The 23,212-nt window shown below is 49.5% G+C and overlaps 1 long non-coding RNA gene across 1 annotated transcript in view; it reads left to right on the forward strand.

Moving 5' to 3' along the window:
* LOC140685773 (uncharacterized) overlaps positions 1-23,212 on the forward strand; it is a 292,798-nt gene that overhangs the window by 1,749 nt on the left and 267,837 nt on the right. Inside the window, exon 2 of the long non-coding RNA XR_012059196.1 lies at positions 333-530. This is a non-coding gene — a long non-coding RNA (uncharacterized lncRNA). The remainder of the gene's footprint in view (positions 1-332; positions 531-23,212) is intronic.

The raw sequence follows: 23,212 nt of genomic DNA on the forward strand, positions 1-23,212 counted from the left end.
GTCCTTATGAAAGGGGACATGTGGACACAGCGTGCAGGGAGAGGGCCGTGTGACGGTGAGGACGGGGGTCAGGGGGATGCTTCTAGATGCCAGCGACGCCCAAGATGGCCAGCAAACCACCAGAAGATAACAGACTCTCCCCGACAGCCCTCAGAAGGAACCCACCTTGCCCACACCGTGATCTCGGACTTCTGGCCTCCAGAACCGGGAGGCAATGAACTTCTGTCATTTAAGCCCCCGAGGTTGTGGTCCTTTTGTCACAGACACCCTAACAGAGCAGTACAGTGTCCGCGTCTGAGAGGCTGTTTCACATTCTCGTTTCTTCCTTCCAGGCCTGTGGCTGATCAGCCAGCCCCTCTGTTGTCTCACTCAGCTCTCTGGCTGAACAAGGACTCTTTCTCTCCTCCGTGCTTCCCAGCCTCCTATTGTGGCCCTTGCTCCCAGATGACCCACCCGCTATCAGTCCTCCACAGAATCCATTCTTTCAGGAAGCTGAACTCTACCAGAAGGCAGCAGATTCATACTAAGGGGTGAGTAACTAACGCCTAAGTGGAGTGATCCTGGGGCAAGGCCTCACGTAGCTCTCCTAGGAACATGTATATGTTTGGTAGGTTTGTTGATTCCTGAAGAGGACCCTTTGTTGAGTGAAGAATAGTTTCGTCACGTGAGTGTTTGTCCCCGTAATCCATGCAACATGTTACGTGTTTTCCTTACCATGAGGGGCAGAGTCCTGGAGCATGTGTCTGTGCTGTGGACCTGGAGGCCCAGGATGGGTTCTGGCTTCTTCACAGGTGGGGGCCCTCAGTGCAGGCCCACCCCTCATCCCAGCCAGGAGAGGCAGGAGCCAGTTTTCTCCCTCCCTCCTCAGCGGAGGGACCAGGACCAGAGCTCTTCCAGCTCTCCTGGCTCTTCTCCCCACCCGCTGCAACTCTGTGCGGCCTGGCCTTGTAAAAGCGGGATGGCTCGCGGGGCTAGGGCTGTTTTCAGCCGCCCTGACCAGACGGGTTGTCCCTGGGGGTGGATGGTGCCGGCCTGCAGGCCTAGTTGGCCTCATGGGAGTCGGGCTGGCTGGACGTGATGATGCCCAGAAAATCTTGGCACCAGACAGGCCACACTGACTGGCTTTAATGAATGATGACCTATGGTCTTCAGCTGTGGAGGGCTGGCGACGTGGGGGCGCTGCGGAGGAAGGCAGGGCTGGTGAGGTGTGGGCTCTGGGTTTGTCGGGGGGGCTGCCTCCTGAACTGGGTGCAGGAGTCTCTTTCTGCAGAAGTCTTGAAGAAGGCGTGAGAAGCCCTGGTTCCTAGGCTGAGGGCTGGGAAGGCAAGCAGAGTCCTTGGTGGGTGGAGAAGTGGGCAGGGGCTGGGCTGGCTGGATCACCTCCTCCCAGGTAAGTCTCCCTTGGGATCGGTGGGTCCCTCCCCGCTGTCCTGTGTGCCTGGCCTGGGTTAAGCAGGCCATGTTAAGCCATGCTGCAGGGGAAGCTCATGGTGTAGGAGGAGGCTCTTCTCCTAGCGTGATCCACTGCAGTGATACATGAAATGCTTACTCCACCTCGTCATGGCCCTGAACTGGTGGCTGGGACAGAACAGACTGTGTGCAGTAGAAATAGAAGCAGAGGATGAAGAAGGGCATTACTGTCTGTCGAAGAGTTCGGGGAAAGCTTCCTGGAGGAGGTGGAGTTTGAGCAGGGCCTTGAGGGGCACATGGGTTTGTCTTAGAGGAAGGGTGCGGAGGCCACCCTGGCTGAGGAAATCCTGCAGGGCATCCGGGAAGTAGAGGGTGTGGGACGTGTAGGCCCTTCAAGAGCCTTTCCAGCACAGGAACATCACTATGGATCTCTATCCTAACTGCTGCATCCTTGATTCTCTTCTCATCTTCAGTGCGGTCCGTCATGGGTCGTCAGTCATCGCAGTGAACTTCCTGGTCTTCCCTCTGTGCACCCCAGCTGCCCCGCCTCTTAGCTTTGCCTTGGTTCCCCTCTGCCTTGTAGGTTCTCCCGCCCTCATTGCTGAAATCCTACTGTCATGTCCAGACCCCAATCCCACCGTGTTCGTTAAACTTTCCTGGTTTCTCTCAGCCCTTCCCCCACACCAGAAACCTCCCTGAAGTCATTTAAAAACCTCCCTCCAGTTGCCACTCAGCAAACATTGGTTGAGCCTCCAGCTTGCTGGGCACGGGGGAGGTCTGTGTCCCCAGCCTGCAGAAGGTCACAGTCAGGGGACAGGCACACGCACTGACCAGTCCTTGCGCAGTGTGGCCAAGCCTGGTTCATAACGAGGTGCACCCCTGGCCATCTGAGGTCAGCTGAAGCCCCAGCCGCCTCTCCCAGCGTCTCCCAGTGTGAGCCCCGTTCCTTCCATCACTGGGCTGCAAGGGTCGCCCGTGTCTCAGGCGCAATTAGCCAGCCCCTCTTGCTTGGGTGTGGTCTTGTTTCCTGAAGTGTTATGTTAGTTCACTCTGGTTTTAGCAGAGCCCTTATTTGGAGCGCCCGGCTTCCTGGGATGAAGTGAAAAACTGCGGAGAGTCAGACCTGCCGGCCTCAGCGGCAACGCCATCAGAAACCAGATCGCGTTTCTGTTTCCCCATAAGCGCTGGGAATTGAACTATGTGCGGAAATACAATTCATAAATCCATGAACATTATTTCCACTGTTCCCAGGCTTTAATTTCCAGAAACAAAATGTCAGTGTTATGGCTGAAATTCTTTTAGTTTTAGGAAACCCATCAAAACCCAGAATTGTTTATGCGTAGTTCCTATATTATATGACAAGAATGGTTTGGGGAGTAATGGAGGGTCACGGGATTGTGGTTGCACAGAAACAAGACAATCTGTGTGTGGTGATCCGTTTTTTAGATTATCTAGATCCCAAGTCCTTACTCTCCCCCCACTGCCCCCCAGGAAAAGCCGAGGGAGCTGTGGGTCTTCTGGGAACCGGGGCTGCGGGTCACCTGCCTCCAGTCGTGCCAGAGCCTGTCACTCGGAGAGCCCTGCACACGTGTGCTGGTGTGTGTGTGTGTGTTTGTGTGAGAACGTGTGACTTTGAGTATGTGTGTATAAGTGAGCGTGAGTGTGGGAGACGGTGAGTGTGTATGTATGTGAAAATGTGGGTGTGTGAGCAGGTATGTATGAGTGTGTGGGTGTGAGTGGGTGTGTGAATGTGTGTGTGAGCGTGGGTGTGCACATGCGTGTGAGGTCAGTGTGAGAAAGAACAAGGCTGAGGCGGGAGAAATGGCTCTGGTCCTGCTCCCCCACGTCCTGCCACTGTTTCCTCTCCCCTCAGTCTCCTCATGGGTAACCTGGGGTGCGTAACACCGACCTCAAAGGTCACCCGAGGGTCTTGTGATGTGTAAAGAGCGGAGGAGAGGGCTCCCCTGTCTGCTGGGGAGCTGGAGGTACTTCCTGGAGCTGCCGTGTGTTAGGGCTGAGTGGGGTCCGTGGGTCTTTCCAGAGGCCAATGGATTCTGGGGTTTCTCAGGCGCTAGGAGCTCCTTCACCCACCTCTTTTCCTTCACCCCGATTATCGGGAAGCTGCTGTGCGCACAGCGGCTGGGCTGGGAAGGTGAGCTGTGCTGACATGTCTCCTCCTGCCGTGAGACCAGCTATTGGAAAAAAAAAACCCTCCGGGGCAGTTTTTACAGCCTCATTTTTGAGCAGAACATCAGTTCCAACCCATCTTTTTACACGATGCCCCCAAATGAACCATCTGCATTTGCTCAGGTCATTCCTGTACATTGCTCAGCCTTGCTGGAAGCCTTCATAAGGAGGGAAGCCAGAGCCACTTCTAGAAACAGCTCTTTCGGGATCCCGGGCGTCTGCAGCCCACAGTACCTGCGAGTTTCCCTCCCGAGGCTCTGGATGGGGCTGTGTGTGTTCTGCTGGTGGAACACAACTGGGCAGGTGGTGGTGGGGCTGGGGATGCCCGGCCAGGGCCCCTCCCCAGGTACAGAGCCTGCTGTATGTCTGCCTCTGCTGAGATCCCCTTTTCAGACCCTTTCAAGGTTTTCAAATGGCAGAAATTGCAGCACTCAAGATTGTAATTCGGATCATTTTGACTTAGTTTCGGCTCTCACTTCACAGAACGCAGATTCTACCTTCCTCAGTGGAGGTGTGTGCAGGCCCCTTTTGGGGAGGACAGAGCCCATTGTTCCAGAGGATGGCTTCTGTCCATGCTTGCAGCTGTCCTCACCCCCGTGCCCCCGCTTTTGGTAGGATATCTCTCTGCTGTAGGCACTCGACGCTTCAGAAATGGGAGAGGAGACCTTCTCACGGCAAGAACCCACCTTGGCCTCTGGCAGCGGTGCTCTGGTTGCGGGAGATTGATAAGAGTTCTTTCCAGAGCTGTGTCCCATCTCACCCTGACACACGCCCATCCTTTGGAGCCAGAGGCCCGGCAGGTGCGGCTGGCTGGGGCAGATGAGGAGAGGTTTCAGAGATCCCTTCCTGCCAGTCACAAGCTGTCCAGAGCACAACCGGAAAACCAAACAAGTCATGAAGGAATTGGTCCCTGAATGTCTTCATCTGTAGTAGACTGGTGGGAGGAGGAAGAAGAGAGAAACTTCCAAGTCACCGGGCTGCTGCTCACCTGCCCCGCGGGCCTCACCCTTGGTGACTGGGGTGAGTTGTTGCTTTGACAAGCAGATGTGCACATGCAGCAGGAGTGGAAAGTCTGTCCCTTAAGATGTTCGGGGCTTCCTTGAGACACAGGCATGGCCAGCTCTGATGGAGGAGAAAGGGCAAAGTCACAGGGAACTTGCTTCATTTGTCTCATGAGTAACTGTGAGCAGGACTCTGAAAACCACTCCGTCGGACAGCAAGGACCCGCTGTGCTGAGCGCTGCCGAGGGCCCGGCGAGGCGCGCTCCTCCCGGCAGTGCTAGAATGCACAGTGGGCTTAACTAGCAGGAGAAACAGGGCTGTGTCTGAAGACATCTGTCCATGTTTGGGCAGTTTTGATTTATTGTTAATTTGGGGAGTCTGACTTCTCCTTGAAAAGCATGGAATGTGCATTTTTTAATAATTGCCATCAAAATTTTGCCCTGATAAGGACTGTCTGGTTTCCTGGACACTGGGCAGCAGTAGTTTGGGGTCAGGAGATAGTCACCCTGCAAAACGTTTTCCCAAATGTTCTTTCAGCGGATTCCCCCAGATTCTTGTCAAGAGCAGGGTCAAGCTGCTTCCCAGCCCCAGATTTCTTCATCTTTAAAGACGTACTGGGGTCTGATGGAGGGAGATGGGTGCCTTTGGGTCTGGCGAGGACAGGGGATCCCTGCTGGACCACGGGGCAGTGTCGCGGAGCGTGCTTTCCTGGTGCTGTTCTGATATGATTTCCTCTAGTTGGAGGAACAGGGAGAGAGACAGTAGGGAGGTGGGGGCACATCTGTGTTCTATGAAAACTGACCCAGAACTCTTCACGCGGCGGGGTCCTCCTTCCCTTCCATCTTGCGGTTGGAATTGACAAAACGGGTTATTGAGTCATCCTCCTGATGGGCTTGTAGTGTCTGAACCTGTCCAGGGCCCCGAGGTGAACTGAGGCAGGATGCGGGGTTGGCGCGTGTGACTGATTACGTTAACCGGGTGATCTGCGCATCGAGAGGATGTCAGTATGAGGGGCTGCAGGTTTTCAGGCTGAGTTGTCCGGGGGAGTAAAGGGAGACGGAAGAGACTGTATTTTTCAAAGTTAATGCCAGGAGAGGAAACAGATGAAGAGAAGAATTTTGTTTTTACATTTTGCCTTACAAGGTAATTTTGGGGGGGGGAAAAACCCTTTGAAAAGTTGCCAGCCCTGAACCAGTGAGAGTTCAGAAGTTAGAGTTCCCGACTCTGGTTTCAAATAAAGTACTTAACAGTCCTTTCCCATCATTCAGCATGGATACGTATCCCCGAAATTTCTCCAAAATTTGATTTTGTTCTCCATTTCAAGGAAAAACGTGTCATGAACAGCCTGAGCCTGGTTTCCCCAGCTGCGACAGATTTTCATGAAACCAGCGCATGGGAACTTGATTTCCAAAGCCGTATTCAGAGGGGCTGTGTGTCCCCACGGCAGTGGTGCAGGCGTCGGGGAGCTGCCCCTGGTGTGGGCTTTTGGGAGGGGGTGTGGGGGGAGCTGCATACAAATTGGATTCACATCTAATTGATATTTAAGTCTCTCTCTGGAAACTTAAACTTTGATAGTTTACATCTCTGCTTAATAGCATATTAAATCATTTTATAACTCTTAACAACTGTTTAATCTTTTCATTGTTGAAAAATGAGGTAGTTGATCTAAGCCATGTCAGAATATGCCAGGAAAAACTTATTTAAATGTACCACCCTTTACCATGGCATTCAGAGGATTCGAGGGACCCATATGCGTTTTAGGGGGACCCACCTCTTTTACAATGGGGTCTCCCCCTGAATGGGGTCAGAGATGAGGAATCCTCAGAAGGGAGAGGCTAGGGGAGCCTGGAGAGGGAGGTTGGAGCCTGGGATTTGGCCCTTGGGCTATGGTATTGCTGCCATCTAGGATTTTGGCTCCTAATTGGGCATTGTTGAAAACACTCTTTTCTGGCCGACAGCATGTTCTATGATCTCTCCCTGTGTTCAGCAAGGTTGTTTGTGCACCGTCGTAATTAGAGTACTCATGGCTGGGAGAGAGAGGGAGAGTGAGTGAGAGAACAAGAAAGAGAGGGGGGGGGGCTCTGTTCTTCCAAAAACAAGTATGCCTTCTCCTTGGGAATGACACCAAAGAATACCTTCTAAATGAAGTATGCTTCCCTTCAGAGATTACAGCATCAGTTGATCAAAGTCCCCTGGAAATAGCTTTTGGCAACTCTGAGTTTCTCTGTAACTCTTCTCCGACGCGCGCCGGGCGGCCCTGGGCTGGGAGCAGAAGCCATCCTGCCTTTGGAAGCCGGGGAGCCCGGGGCGGGGACAGACAGGTGTCCCGCATGTCTGCTGACCGCTTTGCAAACCCTGCGGCGTCACGTTGGTTTGGGGTTGGTCTGGTTGGAAGTGGTTTTGTTTCTCCAGAAAATTGATTGTGGTGCACGGGCTGGCTCCCTCTGTCCAAGTAATGCAATACAGGCATCTTCTAAACTTAAACAAGGCTTTGGCCATCCTGGTGAAATGTATTGTCATCGGCTCTGTGTCCTGACATCCTCTGCAGAGTTGAGGAATGTTTGGACCTCGGCCCCTGAGCCCTTTCTGGTTTAAGTTTAATGAAAGTACGGGCAATCCAAACGTCTACCTGGCAGCAGGGAAGAGACCCTTCATGTTAATTATTGCTAAGCTCCACTGTCTCCTTCCAAGCCCTATATACAGCCCTACACATTTGTATACATTTTATATGGTCTATTTCCATTATAAATTGCCCATAAATTAAATACAGATTTCCCTGGGAACATCTTAAAAAAAGGAAAGGATCCGAATGATACATGTTTCTGGTATTGGAGGTGACATGGATGCAAGGGGAGGAGGGCGGGCCCGTGCGCGGACTCCCCAACATGGAGGTCAGGCGTCTGGGTTACAGCAACCTGAGTTGTGTGTGAACGGATATGCAGCGTGCCTTTTCTCCATCTTTTGTGTTGCGAGCTGCACATCGTGGTTTAAAAAAGGATGGAGACTGATTGATTGGCCTAGACAGGCTGGAGGGGGTCCAGGAGGGGGACAGGACAGTGAGGGATGGGAACGCTCCCTCCTCTTCTCCAAGGAGAGCGCTGGGTTGGTTGTGTTTGTCGCTAGGAGAGTGTTCTCAGCATGGGGTGGCGACGCTTTGGGGCGTCATCTTCTATGTGAGGTGTGTTGCCAGCATAATAGTAAAGAACTAACGTACATCCTAAAAGAAATGAAAGCAGATTCAAGGTTCATCTCTGTGACATCCTTCTCGTTCCCTTGTGTTTCCAGTTCCTTGTTGAATGGAGAGCTCAGGGTGGAGTTTCTCCCAGACTCTCATGCCTGTCCTGAAGCCCATCTGTGCTCTGGCCTTTGCTGCCTCAGGGCCTTTGCACCTACCGCTCCCTCTGTGTGACTTCCTTGCTCCCTCCCCTCTTTTAGGTCCTTACTCAATGCAGCCTTCCTGACCACTCTATTTAAAAATATACCCTGAGTTCTAAACCCCTTCCCTGCTTTATTTTTCTACGTATCTCCATTTGACATATTGTGTATTTTATTTATTATTATAATATAAGCAATAATAAATATAGGGCCTACAAGGCAGGGGTTTTTGTCTCTTTCATGCTCTGTTCTGCTTTAGTGCTTGGCACCTAGTAGATACTCAATAAAATATGTTGTATGAACCAATAGTAGATAGTCAATAAAATATGTTGTATGAACCAATGCCCATGTGTGGGCACTGGGGGTCATCCATTACATGTTATGGCGGGAAAAAGTGTTGCAAAAATCTGCTTTGAGAGATTAGACATGAGCCAGTTAGCAGAAATTGCAAAAGAGTGGATTTTAGTCTAATAAAAAAACTTTCAAAAATTACAAATTTCAACCAAGGAATGAGTAGATTTCTAGGGGCATAAATGCCCTTGGAGGGAGAATTTAAGGTGAGTGAGGATGACTGCTGGTCAGGGAGATTGCGGGGAGGACCCCTGCCCTGGGGTGGGGAGAAGGGTATGATCATAGGTAGCGTTTCTCCTCCTCTCTGTGATTCTGTTTAAGGATATGAAAGGTTCTATCCTGGGCTCTCCTAACATTCAGTTTCCTAGACTTATGGGTGCTTTGAGGGGTTCAGATCATTCCGGGACCTGTCCCAGATCACACAGCTCTAGGTGAGCCGGGCCCAGATGGTGCGGGTTTCTCTCAGAATGTGAGCCCCCCAGACACTACCATCCTGCCCTGCTGGGAGAGCCCCTGCATGTCCAGATTGGGGTCTGGCCCTGGTGATCTCCAGCCTCCTTCCTCCTGCCCTACTGGACCTTTCCCCTGGGGCTAGCTTGTCCCCGAATGACGTACTCACTTCTCTACTCTTTATTTGAGTCACCAATCCGTGTCCTGCCCTTTCCTTGAGTTGACTCTGCTTGTTAGGACCCCCGTCCCCCAGGAGCTGGACAGAAATTTTCTCTCCCTGCCCCCCCCACCATGTCCCACCAACTCTCGCTCAGACCCTCTCAGTGTGAGCCGTGCATGGAGGCAGGATGAAGCCAGCTCTAGGAGGAGCTGGGGCCGACGAGCTGATGGCAGAGGGGCCTGTTGGTGGACGAGATGCCCGACGCCAGGCCTTCCATGGGCACGGGAGGGGCCATCCTCTTTCCTCATCTTTCTTTAGGGTGGGCCGTGCATCAAGCTTTGTGTGGGGCTCAGGAATGGTGAGGAGGCGCTGCCAGCCTCCCAGTTCTAGGATGTGTGGCAAATGCCACCCCGAGGGCCCCATCACCTCAGGTGAGGTCAGCGGGCCCGGGCTTCCTTACAGACCAGCCGAGTGACCTTGGACAAGCTGCTTGTTCTCTCTTCCTGCAGTTTCCGTATCTGTAGAGGGAACTAGACTCTACTCATGAGATGCTTATTACATTATTACAGTGTTAGATGGGGTGGGGGTGTTTCTTTTCATTGCATAACTCTGTGTGCAGTTTGACTTTTTAACCCTGTAGAGGCATCAATTTGATTTTAATAAGAAACTAGATATCTGGAAAACATTTACAAAATGCTCCGTGAGTGTGTCAGTCTCTGCTCTAGATCCCAGGGCCAGTGATGGTGATAAACAGCTCTGGAAACCCTGTGCTTTTGCCCAAGTCCTTATTCCGAGGCCGTGACACCCAGGCCTTCACGGGAGTCAGCCAGTCCCCCTGTGTTGGGGCCAGAAGCATATGCGTGAGGGAAGGTCTTCTGCTCCAGCCTGGGGCCGGTGGGCCGGTTGGGGAAACTGCTTTATGGCCCTGGGTGGGGGATGAAGTCTTCCCCACTTGGGCTTCATAAATTATTCTGTGGGGTCCATTAGAGCTGGGTGGGGAGCAAGAGAGTGATTTTATGGGTGATTTACATGGCCTTTGTCCGAGGTCCCACACGTTGCCAGCTGGACAGCGGCTTCTGGCTGGTTGCACGGCAAAGCCCCGGCCCAGGGCGGCCCCCACGGTGTGAGATCGCGCCACACAACCTGTGGCTGGGCAGAGGGGCCCCAGGCCCCCACCGGGAGTTTGGCTCCAGAAAAGCTAGTAAGGAAGTAAAGTCATGCAGCCCCGTCTCCCTGTCTGTTCTCAGGAGGACTTGGAACTCAGTCCCCAAAGCTGACGTGACTTGTCCTGCTCGAGTATGAGTCCTCTCAGGAACAATCATGATTTTGGAGACAGCAGTGCCTCTGAGATCATACAACCCAGATTTGGATTTTACTGTGGAAGAAACAGGCTTGGAGAGACAGGGGAGCCTTGCTGAGAGTCACGTAGTAGGTCAGTGGTGGAGTTGAGACCAGACCTCTTACCCCCACCTCAGTTTGCATCTTTGGACCAAAGAGAAGAGGAGGCAGGGATGTCCCTGGAACTTGTGGGGACTTGGTCCTCCTGTCTGTGTAGGATGCCTGAGCCGTTGGTTGCCTTCCCAGCCTGTGACTTCCCTTCCTCCTACCCCTGGCATTGAGCCAGGTGCTGCTGAGATGTCCTGGTGCCTCCCCTGAGGCCGCCTGCTGCTGGCCAGGGGTTGCTAGGGAGCTCAGCCCTTGAGGCCTCTCTCCCGGGGTGGGTATGTGAGAATGACTCATTCCTCCCTTACTCTGTTGATGGCGGCAGCCCCTGGGAGGTGGTGGATCTGAACCTCATGCCTGCACTTCCTGGGCCGCCGCAGGGCTGAGCTCATGGCTTCAGCTCCAGCGGCATCTCATCTGCCACTGGGGTGCAGGGGGAGGCCTGGCTTCAGGGGTTACACGTGTGCCACTCACTGGCTGTATGGCCCATTGAGCTTTTCCAGGAGCTACTGCTTTTCCTGGGGGTGTTTCAGGAACAGAGTGCTGTGACTCAGCCTCAGTGGCACGGAGACCCCATGTGAGGCTCTCCCTCCTGCCTGTGCCTCTGTCTTGTTGTCTCCCCACTTCATGAGTGTCCGTGCTTAGAAGGACCTCACAGTATCATCTTGAAACTTTTCTGAAGTTTTGAATAAGAGGACTCATATTTTCAGTCTGCTCTGGGCCCCCTGGTCCTGTTCCCAACCCCAGGTAGTCCCTTCCAGCCCTCATGCAGCTTAGATGGGTGACTCTGGAGGGCTGGGGATGTGGGCATTTTGGATGGTGGGATGTGGCTCTGGCTGGGATGGAACGGGGTGGGATTGACCTCCAGGGACCATGAGCTTAGCAGAGTTCCTCCTGGCAGCCCCTAGGCCCTGCTTTCTGTGGTTTCTCCTGATGCTCTCCATTCTCTCTACCTTCTGCTGATTTCTGAACCTCCCCTCCAAACTCCTGTTTTGGGGGCAGGTTTTATGGGGTTGGCCATTATTGTAATCAGGATCAGCTGGGTTAGGTAGCAGATTGACCTGGAAATCCTAATGGTTTAATACAGTGTTTCATGTCTTGTTCATGCTGCCTGTCCATCACAGGTCAGGGGGCAGAAACTCTGCAGTCACTCAAGGCCCTAAGCTGACAGAGGCTCCTTCACTTGTATCTTTACCATCTGGAGCATGCAGCCTCTCTTGATGTTGTGGTAGGAGGAGGGGATGAAGGTGGGTCCCCAACTGCTCTTTATGCTTCAGCTTGGAAATGATGCTCATCACGTTCATTCACGGCCCATCGGCCAGAATTAGTTGTGGGGCCCCATCTAACTGCAAGCGGGCTGGAACGTGGGGTCTTCTACTTCTAGGAAGAAGAAAAGAAACAGATCTTGGTGGGCACTGATATGTCTACTGAGGTGGCCCCAGAAACTTTGGTTGGATGGGTAAATGAACACAAGGAAGGAAAGAAGAAGCCATGTGCACCTCTCCTCATCTGGAGAGAGTTCTCTTGCTCTTCACGTGGGAGCATTTCAGGTGTTTATCATTTGCTTTCTAAATGCAAAGCCCTCCGCCAAGTCCCAAGTTTCCCTCAAGGCAGAAAGGCTCAGCTCATACCCTGTCATGGGGTCTGGAGTGTCAGCAAGCCAGGCTGTCCTGGGTCATAGCAGAAGAGCTGATAAAAAAAAAAATGAGTGCTTAGTATCTGTGGATGTGGATGGCTGGCAAACTGTAAGTTTGATAAACTTAAGTGTAACCAGTGTGAATTTGATCCACATCATTTGGGTGTAAGAAATGTCACATTTATTTTTCTAAATCAAATTGGGCTCAGTCCCCAGCCTCATGGCTGTGGGATGTCCAATCTCTCTCATCATGTGTGTCTCCCCACCCTCCCCCTCCCATCCCCCCCGCCCCCTGCCATGCCTGGCCCCCTCCTCCTCTTCTCTCTTCCTTCCCTTGAGGTGCAAGGACGGGCTATAGAAAAGCAGGCTGTTGTCTCCTTTTGGCCATTTCTCCTTGCCCAGGACTGTGTGGTCCACTTGGGGGCAGGAAGTCCTCAGGCAGTGAATTCCCCCTGTGCTACACTCAGAATGGGGGCCCCACCATAGCTCAGGAGACTGACTCTCAGTGCCCGATTTTGTGAAGCAGACCCCGCAGCCTATAGCTCAGGTGATCCTGTCCTGCTTTCCCGAGCCTCACCCCACCCCACCGCCAGACCGCTCTTTTGAACCCCTAACCGCTCTTTTGAACACGCTGGCGCCCCGCCTGACGGCCACATGATTGGGGTGCTTGCCGGCCTATCTCCGCCGACACTCGGAGGCATTAGCCATCAGCCACAATATAACCAGAAGATTTAAGTGTGAGTTACCTCATTTTGTTCACGTTTACATGGCCAAAGCCCATCGCAGACAAAACACCAATAAAAGCCCAGGCCCGGAGAAACCCAGGGCCATAGAGCAAATGAAGCGGGTTGATCTCATGGCCCAAAACTTGTGTCTCCCCCCCGCCCCTCTTTTGGCAAAGGAGAAAATGGAATAAGTTTAAAAACAATGTACAGTCTACATTTGATGGCTGTAGAATGCGTATGGCCTTCAGCTGCTTCCAGCAAATTATTCATGATCTATTTGCGCATTAGCTAGACGCTGACACCATGTCTCCTCCTGACACTGACTCAGCCCCGCCAGGCCCTGCCTGGGGCCTTCTGGCCTGGGGCCTTGAAAGATTCCATACCTGAGCCAGGTAGCTCCCTTAGGATCAATTCTATGCTCAAATTCACAGATGGGCTCGGGGAAGTGAAGCATTAGCAGGGCTTTGCGGTGGGCCCTGGAACTGGGCGCGATGACTTGGAGACCATCAATCTGTCCTGATAACAGTCTAGCATAGGTACCTGCAGAGGTCTCAAGGTTAAGCCCAAATGTTCTGCCCGTGGGGGAAAAAACCCATGTAATTTGCACTTCTTATGATTCACAGTTAGGGAGTAATGCCCCTCACCTCTCACTTTCAGTATTCCTTTTGCACCTTGTACCCCGAAGGAAGGCTGAAGCTTGGGTGAGTTGATGAGAAGCACTCTGGCTGGACAGTCAGGAGATCATCACATCCCATTCAGTGGGACTTTGCCAGTTCCCTGCTCTTCTTGGGCCTTGGTTTCATTCTCTCTTCTAAAAAGCAAAAGGTATATATGAAAAAAATCCATTAGACCCTTTCATCAGACAAAAAGCCCCACATATAGAAAAGACAGACTCAGAATTGCTCTTTTGGGGGCCGTGTGGCAGGGCCCTACTTTGCCCTACAGCCCCCTCCCCAGCACCCTTTAAAGGACTCTGCGACCCACAGGGCTCCATCAAGCATAGTCTGAAAACTAGGGTGAGTCACCTGTACGTCATGACAATATACGACATTCTGATTGTTACCGCATCCCTACCTTGGTAAAACAAAATAAAGCCAAAATGGCTACGGAGCTTCCACAAGACCCAAGAATTTAGGCAGAGAAAAGGAAGCCTGTGTCTTCATGAGAGTTTCCTCTTTCTCTCTGTGGCTCGAAGCACTCTTTGTTGACCACTGGGCTGCCTCCACTCCTGAACTCAGACTGTACTGGACCCCAGGGCCCCTTCTCTGTCAGCACTCCTGGCACAGAGGTCTAGGATCCAGAGAAGAGCGATGGCCCACTTTGGCAACGACAAGTTCCCGGACAAAGGGACTTTCTTTGTCCCAGGAAAGCAGACTTCTTCCTCCCCATTTAGCCTGGTGAGGACCAGCCTAGGGAAATCTCTGCTTGTTAATGGTGTGGAGACTGAGCAGACGGAGATGTGTGTGTCCTGGGAGGCTCAGCCTGGAACGCTTCACTGCAGGCGCCAATCACAGGTAGCCCCGCATTGGGCGGCCTACTTCCCTCACTGGGTCAGTGCGGTAGATCTTGCTTTGCTAGGCTCACGTGGCAAGTGAGTTTCCAATTTCTGGGTTGGGGAGGAAGGCTGAGTGTTTTAGCTTGGGCTTTCCTGGCTGGTGAGTTGTAGCTAAGCTGTTGACCCTTGGACACAGTGGGGTTTGGGTTGAACTCAGGACCACATGTCTCCAAAGTCTATGCTCTTGTTGCTGGACCAGCCTGGTTTCATGGTCCGGCTCTGCACTACTTTGGACAGGCCTGTCTTCTCCTCTGGGCCTCAGTTTTCCATTTGGAAAATGAGGTGTTGTTCCATATCCCCTTCCAGAGCCATCATCCATGAATGCCACCACCCTGGAGTTTTCCCAAAAGTGAGTGTGGCTGGGAGGTGTTTAGGGAAGCAGCATGTTCTAGAACTTCCTGGTCTGAGGAACAGCCAGTTGCTAAGTTTGACCCTTTCCTCTGTCACCACTGATGTGTTTCCCAATCATAAAATGTGTCTCCTCCCTAAGCTGGGTGGGGGGTAGGGGACCTCGTCCCTGGGGAATACCCAGGCTGGCTCATCCTTTGTGCCCATGGTTGGTCTCCTGGTTGCAGTGTTGATTACAGACTAAGCCCCAGGGAGGTCCAGGAGTCCTCTGCCAGCCAGGCTGGACCCCAGGATGGATACACTGAGCTAATCTACAGCCTATGAATAGAAACGTGTGAAGGCTGGGCATCTGGGGTACAAGGACTCCAGGCTAGGACAGAAGACATGCTCAGACTGGGCTCTGCTCAGAAGCCAAGACACGGGCCCCTGACTGGCTCTGGGAAAAGAACATTCTTGTGAGGACCCATTGGTGGGAAAATGCATCTTGGCACTAGACTGTGGCTGAGTTTATGCCTTTGCTGCTCTATGATAATGCTTGGAAAAAGCCACAAGGTGAGAGAGGAGCCCACATGAGCTGTTTGGTCCCCCTTCTTTTATTTCCCAGAGTTCTTCCCTGACCTCTAATAGCCAGCTCCAGTGGGGACATTTCCTCCTCTGTGTCTGAGGGCTTTGGGGTCTAATGGGCACGTGTTTGTTGTTGCAGACACACACCTCGGACATAGGTTCTGGTTGCAAGACTCCATCACAGCACAGACCCTCTCCTGCAGGCAGTTGTGGGGAGCAGAAGCACTTACTTTAACTCTTCATCCAGCTCTTGGGGAGTGAGAAGAGGAACATGAACTCTTGGCATAACTAAAATGGCTTTTCATGGTGATGGTTTCTCAGGAATGTGTGTGTGTGTGTGTGTGAGAGAGTCCACGCCAAGGTTCAACATCCAATTCACAGGTAGCTTGGGAGCCAGTGGCACCCAGCTGCAGGTAAAGACTGAGCTCGTTGGGTGTGTCCCTTCTGCAGGAAAGGACTGTTGTCCACGTATGTGAGTGTGAACTGGTGTGAGGGGAGGTGCCCATGGGGGGCTGGTTGTGTGTGATGCTGTCCATGTTATCATCCATACCCACTGATGCATGTCCCATCACACCATGCCCAGTCCCAAGGCTTCCATTCAGACTTTGGCTTCCCGAGCCGTTTGTCCCCACATCTCTGTGGTCCTCTGCAGAGCTTTCTTCTGGCTCAATGGGGGGATGTTTTCTAGCAGGAGTAGGTTCCTGGGAGGCTGCACAGGGCTCCTGCTTTGGGGCCTCTCTCCTGGCCACCAGCCAGCCCTGGGACTGAGGGGAAGGGGCTTTGACAAGGCTCTGGCCTGTTGGCCGTCCAGAACGCCTGCAAGGATACCAGCCTGATGAGTGAAGTTGTAATAAATCAAGACCATGTGGCCAGCTCTCCTTTGAGATTCTCCCAGTTAAAGAAATAGAAGGGTGGGAAACATTTTTGGCAATCAGCCCTGAAGCTTCTCTTATATCCCCTTTCTCTTTGCTCTTCAGCCCCCAAATCTGAAAGAGTCATATGGTTCATTTTCAAAACAGAAACAGCCTTGGACTCTGTGTCCCCAAGGGCCAAGAATGTCTCTTCCCACCATTCAGGTCTAGCCTGGGAGCAGAATGCAGCCTTGGTGTGAACGCTGGAGAATTTAATGTCATGAGGATTTGGGTTGGGGGAGGGGGCCCCATCTTTTGTGTTTATAGTGGGTCAGATGGCATAGGAAATTCTGGCATTTGTGTGCTGGGGCATCGGGAAGGGCAAACTGAAGCCCGAGGGGAGGAGGGACTGGCTCAGCATCGTCAAGGGAAGCAGTCCCAGGATGCTCCACCCTCCCGTCTCCTGCTCTCAGTCCAGGCTTCTTTCTACTGGGGAGTCTGAGATTTGGAGGTTGAATTGGGGCTTGGTTTAAAGAAGAAAAATCTTTTTTTTTCCTTTTTTTCCATTTTTAATATTGAAGTATAGTCAGTTTACAATGTTGTGTCAGTTTCTGGTGTACAGCATAATGTTTCAGTCAGATATATACATACATATATTCTTTTTCATTATAGGTTACCACAAGATATTGAATATAGTTCCCTGTGCTATACAGTATAAACTTGGCATTTATCTGTTTTATATATAATAGTATCTGTAAATCTCAATTCCAAGTTTATCCCTTCCCACTCCTTTTCCCTTTCAACTATAAGTTTGTTTTCTATGTCTGGGAGTCTGTTTCATTTGGTGTCTTTTTTTTTTTTAAGATTCCACGTATAAGTGATATCATATGATATTTGTCTTTCTCTTTCTGTCTTACATCACTTAGAATGATAATCTCCAGGTCCATCCATGTTGCTGCCAATGGCATATTTTATTCTTTTTTATGGCTGAGTAATATTCCATTGTATAAATATACCACAACTTCTTTATCCAGTCATCTGTCAGTGGGCATTTAGGTTGTTTCCATGTCTTGGCTATTGTAAATAGTGCTGCTATGAACATTGAAGTGCATGTGTCTTTCTGAATCAGCATTTCCTCCAGATATATGCCCAGGAGTGGGATTGCTGGATCATATGGTAAGTTTATTTTTAGTTTTTTGAGGAATCTCTTCAAAAAAACTATGTTTTTTGTTTTTCATGCTTTCTGTAATGGCTTCACCAAACTACATTCCCACCAGCAGTGTAGGAGGGTTCCCTTTTCTCCACACCCTCTCTTAGTGTTTATCATTTGTGAACTTTTTAATGATGGCCATTCTGACTAGTGTGAGGTGATATTTCCGTGTTGTTTTGATTTGCATTTCTGTGATAATTAGTGATACTGAGTATGTTAAGAAGAAAAATACTAGATAAAGAAGTGAGAAAAAGGCTTTTGGAGTATAGAAATGGGACAGGGAATTCTGAGATGATGGAGAGAGAAAAAGTCTAAACAACCAGGGGAATTTTCTCAGTAAAACATGAGGGAATTGCAGGATCTTAGAGTCATAGGCATGGCTGAAGTGGGTGTGAGTCAGAAAGTGCTTGGATCAAGCTTGGGGCAAAAGGGCCTTATTTCAAATCCATAAAATGGCCACTTTCTGAGTTGAGGAAGGCTGCAGTGGTCTGGGTGTCTGTTCTGTGACAGTTTACGTCATGGGGAGCCTGGGAGCCTGGTGTTCACATTGTGGGGATGTTGGGCAGTTAAACAGATCATGCCTTTGCCCCACTATTTAGGCAAAGACTTGACAGTGGATTGGAAAGAACCAGCCTGTGAATTCATGAACATTCCTGGCTCTTTCTAAATTGTGCCCAGCTTTCCTGCAAAGGAAGTGGGTGAGCAGAAACACCTTGGATCCCGGAGCTCAAGTTTGAACCCTGCAACTTCCTCCCCCAGTGACCATGGGCACATCACTTCCCTTTCCTAGGCCTTCATTTTGTCATCAGTTGGTGATGATGGTCCTCCTTATTCTTGGTGGGCCCCATTGTCTTGTCTGCCCATCTCTCCTTCCCCTGTTCTTCTGATAATCATTCTCCCTTCTCTACAGGGTGGCCTCTCCTCCATGTTAATTGAGTGATCTTAGTGGAGGCTGCCAGCCATACTCACTCTCCTCTCATCTCTGCCCATGATTATAGTGGGGTCAATCAATTTATCTCACCCTTCTGGCCACAGTCATTCAACAAGAGTGTGTTATAAAAGGACGTGAACAGAATTGTTCCTGAACATGTGTGAGGCACCCATTGGGGAAAATCCCTACCATGAAATAACTGAGGGAGCCTTGGGAGGGAGGGCGGTGCTGAGTCCCTGTGCAGTAGGTGGAAGCTAAGAGCCATCGTACTATTGTTGATGTGACCAGATGTCTGCCATGAACTGGTGAGACCTGAGATGGGTTGAGCCATCATGGGATTATATCCATCTGACTCTTGCTTTCCAGGGCCAGAAATCACAACCCAAACTACCTTAAGCAAAAAGGAAACTTATCAGCCCACTTCTCTGAAAAGAGCAGTAGTCTTGTAACAAACACCTTAAGAAAAAATTTGGACTTTATTCCAAGACTGATGTGAAGACATTTAAGCAGTAGAATGACATGATCCAGTGTTTGTTTTAGAAAGATTGGGAATGGACTGGAGGGGCCACACCAGAGGCAAGAGATCAGGTAGGAGGCTGTTGCTTAGATGCAGCTGGACGATGGCAGCATGAGCTGGGGTAAGGGTAGTGTTGGTGGAGAGAGGTGGACAGATGCTGGACAGTTAGGTGGGGGCATGGACTGAGTCAGTTTCAATTTTTGTTTGGGTTAGAGATGGAGAAAAATGAATGAGTCAAAGGCGAATGCCCAATAAATAAATAAATGCAAAAGCTCAAGCCTCTCTCTCAAAAAAAGGTGAACGAATACCTGGTTGTGATTCAGGCAACTAGATAGATGCAGACACTAATCGCTGAGATAGAAAGCATCACAGCAGGGAAACGGGGACATGATGGGTATCTGGACTCTTTGGGTGGGACATCCAAGCGAAGAGTTGGATAGTTTAGCTTTATATTCTGGACAGAGATCTTGATGAGAGATTTGAGAATTATCAACAAAGAAATTAATAATTTCAGCCATGGAGTGTTACTGAGTATTTCAAGAAGAAGGGAGTGGTCAATTCTGTCAGTTGCGAATAAAGACTCTGGTAAGAATATTTTTGAGAAAGGGGTGGTGGCAGAAATTAGGTGTGGTGGGCTAAGGGTAAGGGGAATGGAAGAGTGAGGATAAGCCTCTTAAGAAGTCTATCCATGAGCATCCCTATCACCAAGATCATGATCTTGAAAAACCATTTTCTATTAAAACAAATCAAGGCTTTTAGGATAAATGGCTAATTCTGGGTCTGGGAAGAAAATATAAAAGATGAGCCTGGAACATCTTGTCATACCAGATAGCAAGGGTGCTATCAGTGACTGCTAGGGCTGTGTCAAAGGCACCCAGGGGCCAATCTGAAGAGGCTCCTACTGGTAAAACATAGGAATCCATGACTTCGTAATAATGCTTAAAAGAAACCCCCAAACTACTTGTCCCCTTGGGAGGATGTTAGGGAACACATTTATTATCTTAAGAACTGGGTAAAGATAAGGAAAGAATCAAACATTTATCCTGTCTTTTCCCTCTTAACTATACCACCATGTAACCAAGCTATAAGAGAGGAGATACATCTTTTACAGAATTCCAGCTACAAAAGGAAATGATAGAATTAGGGTCTAGACCATGAGCATCAATGACTGCTAACATTTAAAAAGAAAGACAACCAGACACTAAACACTTACTGATGAAAGAAACGCCACCACCTATAGTCTTGAAATAAGGGTCAGGCCTGAGCCTGATTGAGCCTCCAGATCCAGGGGCCAATGTACAGGAAAACAGAAGACAGGAATGTGCTGAACTTCACCTAGAGTATGCAATCAGCAAAATCCAGACTGGGAAACGCTGCAGGTCAAATGACCAAAGAAAAAGGGATCAAGGAGAAACATGTAGATAGATAATAGGTACTTAAAAGATATATCACAACTAAACTACAGTGTCTAGGGACACAACTTTGGTGATACAACTCTAAAAACACACAATAAAGTGATTACTTTTTGGGAAAGTGGAAATACGACGGAGATGGAGCAACCGCATGGCTTCTGGGGTGGCTAGAAAAATACCATTTCTTGAACATCTTGACAAAATTATTTACTTTGTAATAATTCATTACATTATGTATGTACATTGATTTTCCACATCTGTGTTTTATTTTTCAACAAAAAGGTTAAACCTGTCTGACTATGACTGGGGAAAAGAATGAGAAGGGTTGGGGTGGTACCTGGGGCTGAGGAAAGTTATTTTATCTTTGTGTAAAGTCAGGCACATTTGAGCATGTTTAAGTACCGATGCTAAAGAATCAATAGCACGACAGAGGAGTTGGAGACAAGAGAGGGAGTAGATAATAACAAGACTTCTAAGGAAGAAGGAGACAGGAGGAAGAATAAGTGGGAGCCTTAGCCTTGGGCAAGAAGGAAATCTCCCATTTGCGTGAGCGGGAGAAGGGAAGGAGGCAGAGGGGACAGTTGGTGGCAAGCATCTGGCAAAATTCCTGTCCAGTGAGGGCATGAGGTCATCTCCCTGGAGCAAGAGGTGAAAGAGCATCGGGGCAGAGTCGGAGGTTTGAGAGTGGAGAAGATTTGAGCCAGCTCTCTGGGAAAATGAGAACAGTATTGGGTTAGTTGGTGGCCAGACACTTACAGTGACTCCAAACCTAGGGTTGAGTTAATTTCTTCTGTAGGGTTCAGCTGCCCAGAGTTAGGCTCAGGAAATTAATCAGTCAAAAAGGATCCAAGGTTGCAGTTTTGTTGGGTGAATGTGGTGAAACATCAAAGGTACAAGGGTTTGATTTGAGGATATTGGCAAGAGCGGGATTTTGGTATTAAACTATGAAATTTCAGGTGATCAGGGAAGGAAGTGAAGAGTAGAAGGAAGAGAGAGAGAGGGGGAAAGTCAAAGAAATGAGGGCAGAAGTTATCTACATGGCTGAAGAATGCATACAGTAGGAGGAGCATGTTGGTATAACAGTAGTGCATACAAATGAATGAGCTGAAAGAATTCAAGATTGTGGTCAGAAGTCAGGGTGACTGAATTCAAGATTTCAGAGTTGAAGGAGTATGGATGAAGACAAGTTCTACAGTGTAATAACAGGAATGATGATTAAGGTGGAGTGGAGGTACAGGTCACTGTTGATTGGAAGGTCAAGGAAGTTAGAAACCCAGGTGCTGGGTGCAGATGTTGAGGTCACCTAGGGACTTTGGTTGGTGGAGATAATTATTCACCTGATGCTGAAGTTTTTGATGAATGAACAGTGGTAGGGAGTGGTAGTGAGTATATTGCTTGAAGGCATAAGCCTTCAAAGAGCTGGGATTTGCAGAGTGAAGAAACATTGCTTTGCAAGAGCTGGAGATCAAGGAAGATGTCAGCTTCACCTCTTGATCTTGAAGATAAGCAGCATCCTCTGGAGGATGCAGCAGGGGAAGTACAGTTCTTAGGGATGGAGAACCATGTGCCCCACGACAGTTCTCAGATGACCACAGCCTTGGGATTAGACACATTGAATAATAAGTCTAGCCAAGTGTGGTCAGCCCTTTGAACATCTGCCATGAATACACTGTTCCCTGCACCTGCGTGGTATCTTCTCTGTGCTCTTGCCAGTGGCCAGGCCCCCCAGAAGTCCCTGTACAATGTTCCTACATGTTTGATGTCCCTGAAAGAAGAGGGAACACATAATCATGATTTTAAAATAAACAGCAGAAGACAAGAGTATTTCAGCTCTTGGCTCTCCCCTGTGCTGGTGAAGTCATCTCTTTGAGCAGACTCTTGCCACGGTGCACTTGGAGGCCTTTGAGGTTTGGCAACAACTGGGCTTTGTCGACAGAAGGCTGGGCCTGTCCACAGATGACAACCTCCATTGCAACCACAGTCGTGACAAGGAGGCTGGGGCAAGACCTTGAGCTGCAGAGCTCCGCTGTGGGCTTTCCCCTTGCAGATCTGACTCTCTGTCTTCCTGTCTTTTCTCTCTTTGGGGGATGGGACAGAGCAACTCCACTATCAACCAGAGAGGCACTTCAATGGATTTGCCATCCAACATGGGCCAAACATGCTGAGTGTTTGGTGGTTCCTAAGGATTATTCAAACATATACACAAAGGCAAAGGGCTGGGTTCCAGTGCCAAGACTAAACTTTTGAATGTACATCACCCTTAAAAAGCAGGAGCCTTGGAAGGGGGCGATCATGCAGATGGCTCCCACTGTGCCTCAGTGAGAGCTTTGGGAGTCAAGGGGAAGAGATTGGGAAGGGAAAAGTATAGAGGCAAAGGCACAGTGTCACATAAGATATGTAATCAGTGTCTTATTGTCCCCAGAGCTTAGATCATTGCTCCTGGAGGGAAGGTTGCATTATCTGTGGGCTATTTAGGAGTATATGGATATCAGAATCACAATCACAAAATGTAACATGTATCTTTTATTTAACAAAACTAAAAAGCATCTGCCTTGTGAAAATCAGATTAGGATTTAAAGCCAGATGACAAACCGGGAAAGATGTTTGCAGCATTTCCAGTAGGGTTAATAAGCCCGATGTTTACAACACACTTAAAAAGCAAAAGAAGAAAGAAAAACAACCCACATAGACAAATGGGCAAATAGACTGAATAGGCAATTTACAAAAAGAAGAAATAAAGTGGTCAACATATAAAAAGATGTTCAAACTTGTTAATGATGAAAAAATCCTAATTCATAATTGAGATATCATGTTTTGCCTATTAGTGAAGGTAAATAAATTGGGCGAAAAATAGTAAGTTTTAGTTAAAGTTTTGAGAAATGTTTCATTCAGAAGAGTATAAATTAGTACAACCTGTTTGTAAGGCAGCTTGACAAGTTTCAGAACATAAAATGCCCATATCCTTTGATCCAGCAATCCTACTTTGAAAAATTTACCATAAGAAGGAGCTGTTCACATGGGAAAAGTTGCATTAGGATGCACTGGTATATTCATTAATTTCTGATTAATGGAAAACTGGAAAAACC

This window comes from Vicugna pacos, chromosome 15, assembly GCF_048564905.1.
Source record: "Vicugna pacos chromosome 15, VicPac4, whole genome shotgun sequence".
Taxonomy (NCBI): domain Eukaryota; kingdom Metazoa; phylum Chordata; class Mammalia; order Artiodactyla; family Camelidae; genus Vicugna; species Vicugna pacos.